This window comes from Fukomys damarensis, unplaced genomic scaffold (assembly GCF_012274545.1).
Source record: "Fukomys damarensis isolate Sample0158 unplaced genomic scaffold, DMR_v1.0_HiC HiC_scaffold_17, whole genome shotgun sequence".
Taxonomy (NCBI): Eukaryota; Metazoa; Chordata; class Mammalia; order Rodentia; family Bathyergidae; genus Fukomys; species Fukomys damarensis.
Genome location: NW_022900929.1, coordinates 25,118,914 through 25,122,501, shown reverse-complemented (window position 1 = coordinate 25,122,501; position 3,588 = coordinate 25,118,914). Strand labels below are relative to the sequence as shown.

Sequence of the window (3,588 nt, the reverse complement as noted above, 5' to 3'; positions counted from 1 at the left end):
TAGCAAGCCTCCAGCGTGCTGGGGCCTGCCGTGACCCTGTGCATTCCTACAGTGCTTGCTAGAACAGTTTTGAAACGGTTTGAGGCCTTGCCCTGCTCTATCCAGAGCAAGGTTATAGAAATTTCAGACAATCATATGCTCCCTCCGGATCTGGTCTGTCTCAGTGTGGCAGCCGCTTGCCACGCATGGTAAAGTTAAAAGGAAAGCAAATATAAAAGCCTCCGCCCGTGGCCGGTGCTTTTCCCAGGAAGCCAGACGGTAGAGGAAGCTGGGAGGGGAGGGAACTTCCGGTTGGAAGGAAACGCCCTTGTGTTCCTCCCTTGGTGCAGGGCTGTTGTGGGCAGTAAGGGGTGGGCTGGCTTGGAAGGAGACAGCACAGATCCGTTGTCTCTACCGGTGGAGCTCCCAGCTAACTTTCTGTCGCTTAAATTTCAGGAACAGGCACTGGGACTGGTGCTGGGGAGGCCTCCAAGTCTCATGTTTCTACCAGCAGGTGAGCAGGGCATTGGCTGCCACTTCCCCCATTACCTTTGGTGTATGGAGGGTACCAGGCAGTGGACCCGGGTCTGCAACCTAGATCTTTTTATTTTATTATTTCATTTATTTTCACTAAGTTGGCTGAGCTGGGCTTGAACATGTGCTCCTCCTGCCTCAGCCTCCTAAGCAGCTGGGGTTACAGGCCAGTACATCTCCCCCAGCCCCACATGAACCTCTTGAGATATTTGGAGTGGTCCTGTCCTCCAGAGAGGGAGCAGCCAGTGTACTCCGTGATTGCCCTGGGGCTTCAGGGTGCTGGATGCTGGTGTTCTGGCTGCTGCTTTTGCTGTGGATCTCCTGTGCTTTATTTCTAACGTGGGACTTAAGTTTCCACCCGCATCCATGAAATGGTCAGGTTAGCGTGTTGCCTGCCAGGAGGGGTGTCCAGAGCCTTCTGTTCCTGCCCATACGTGGCTCAGTGTTGGCTGATGTTCCTTGGTGTTTTCTGGCAGCAATGCCATGATTCCGGGGCTAGAAGAAACCTGAACTGACCCATGTGTGGCTGTCTCGATGTCCTGTGGACCCATGTGGGGTACATGCAGGAAAGATCCATGCAGCAAGTCATTCCTGTGACGGGGAAACTTTCCATGAGGTGTTGGCTAAGAAAAAGCTCAACAACCATTGCTCTGGCCACCTGAGTTGTAAGTCAGGTGATCACATCCTAGAGAGGTTAATTCTGCTGGCTCACAGGACCGCTTTGGACGGTTGTCTCCTGCCTACACCATACCCTGGCTCCTGGGGGTGGATGGTGGGGCCTGCCTGGAAGGGGTGTGGCTGCTGCCACTTAGGGCCTCAGCCCTCTGCCCCCTACCCCCTGGGATGGGTTGGGAGTTAGGAACTTGTGCTCAGTTTTGTGCCTGGCGATAGGGATTGATGGGGATTTGTGACAGCCCCCAGCTGTGTCTGCTGTGTCCCTAATTATAGCACCCCCCATGGTATTCATAATTTCTCATCTGCAGATGACAGTGTGGATATAGAAGCCACAGTCACCAGGTGAGGGAGCAGGACTCACGCCATAACTGAGCAGGTTGAAGCTCACTTGCGTGCAGAAGGAATCGGCAGTTCCAGGCTGGTGTGTTTCCAGCCCACAGTCTCTGCTTCCGGAATAGGGAGCCTGGCTGTGTCTCCAGCCTTTCTGGCATTTCCTAGGTGAAAGGGCGTTTAATAAATATGGCTTTGAATGTGTGATTTGTCTCTTTCTCTGTTGCTCCCAAAGGCTGAATGGAAAGGTGAAGGAACCTCTGGAGTCTCTGTTCTATCTCTGTGCTCATCAGTGGGCGCTTGGACGTGGCTGGTCACCAGGGGCACACGTGGGTGGGGCACACCACAGCAGGAGCCACTGTGTAAGGCAGTGCTCGCAAATTCCAATGCTGCAGTTAAACCTGAATACTGTGGTTTTAGTTTAGAAAAAACTACTTATATGTTAACATTTTTGTGTTAAAGAAAAACAGGTTCACCACCACTGGCTTAAGGGAACTGTTCTGACCTGTGGACAGTTCAGTGATGCTTGGCCTTTAGCTGTGATCCTCATCTAAGTTTTAGGATCAAAGTACACAAAGCCCTTTGTTGTGAGCAGTGTGCCCCAGGAGTGCCTGCCTGCCGATGAAAAGGGTCATGCACACCGGGCTCGCTCACCTGGTGTCATGGTGAGGTGCGAGGCCAGACACCCATTCAGAGATAAGCAGGTTTCGTTTACTGCTGACTGAATGGGGAAGTCTGGTGGTGCCAGCTCCCCAGGTTCCTGACTGCTCCAGAACAGGGAGTTTTGTGTCTGGAGGTGTGACACGGGGCCTGAAGGCAGTCCTGAGAAGAGCAATGTCTTTTGGAGGTGGAGTGAGTGTCTTTCCACTGGGCATGGGGTGGGGCTGTGCTGGATTTGTAGGGTGCCTGGGAATAGCACCTACAACTTACCCAGCAGTTTGTTCTCAGGAAAAGTAAAAGTTAATGCAGGCCTGAGTCACTGTGTGAAGAAGCTGACAGCTGCTTTTCTGGCAAGAGGAATTGCAGAAATCAACAGAACAAAAGCGCTAATGAAAATGTAATGAATTAGCAAAAAAAAAAAGTTGGGATTGGCACCAGCTGTCCCAGCATTGTGAGTTCCAGGCTGGTCATCTACATAGTGAGACCCTGCCTCAAACAGCAGCTGGGTGTGCACTTGGGAACCTGAGGCTGGAAGAAGGGAGCAAGCCAGGAAGGGCAAAGAGCCCTCAGGCTAGAGGAGAAAGTCCTGGAAACAAAAGCTGCTACCAAGGTCCTGAGGATTTCCTCAGCGCCCGAGGGCCTCCAGTAGCCCTGCTGTCCAGTCTTCATGGTGCCCTGGGAAAACCCACCAGCTTCCTGTTGAGAAGAGGACCAGGGGTTGGGGCAGCTGGGGAGGAACTTCCTGTGTGTGGTGTCATCTCTCCACCATGTCCTGTAGAGGGGAGACAGGAACGGGGTCAAAGTCACTACCATGTGGGTCTTAGGGATCAAATGAGGCAGTGTGCCTGGCAGGGTTCTGCAAACCTGCAGGCAGGAGGGGACAACTATGGTTCTGCCCTGGGTTCATGGCAACCAGTCTCAAAGTCCGCCCACAGCCAGCCTGAGCTAAGAATGGTCTTGAGGTTTATAAGCTTGAAAAAAACCCAAAGAATATGTCATGACGGGTGAAAATTTCTCAACACTCAGACACAGATGTCCCGAAGGTTTTACTGGAACTCAGCCACATCAGATTTTTTAAATTCCTCCTTTATGTCAGCCCCTTTAAAAATATTAAACCTGGGGGCTGCGTGGTTCCCTGAGGGGAGGGGAAGTGAAACTGCACAGGAACCCAAAAGTGACAGGTCCCCAGCCCGGACCTCAGCGGGAAAACCCTCCAAATGCACCAGCCCAAGAGGCTGGTGGGGACCCCAGCCACACCGGGATGGAACTTGGAGGGAGTCTGGGAGGAGCCAGAGCCCCATTTCTACAGCTGGGGGGTGTACTTGTCAGCAGTTTCCGGGTCACTGACTGACCAGTTTCAGCACATACACGGACACGCAGAATTTTTACTTTTTTTTTGGTACTGGGGAT

The 3,588-nt window shown here is 52.5% G+C and overlaps 1 non-coding gene across 1 annotated transcript; it reads left to right on the top strand.

Annotated features, from left to right (window-relative positions):
* Positions 1 to 133, top strand: LOC117286632. Its single transcript, XR_004517792.1, has one exon. It is a non-coding gene; the product is annotated as a small nucleolar RNA SNORA9 (small nucleolar RNA).
* Positions 134 to 3,588: the final 3,455 nt, after the last annotated feature.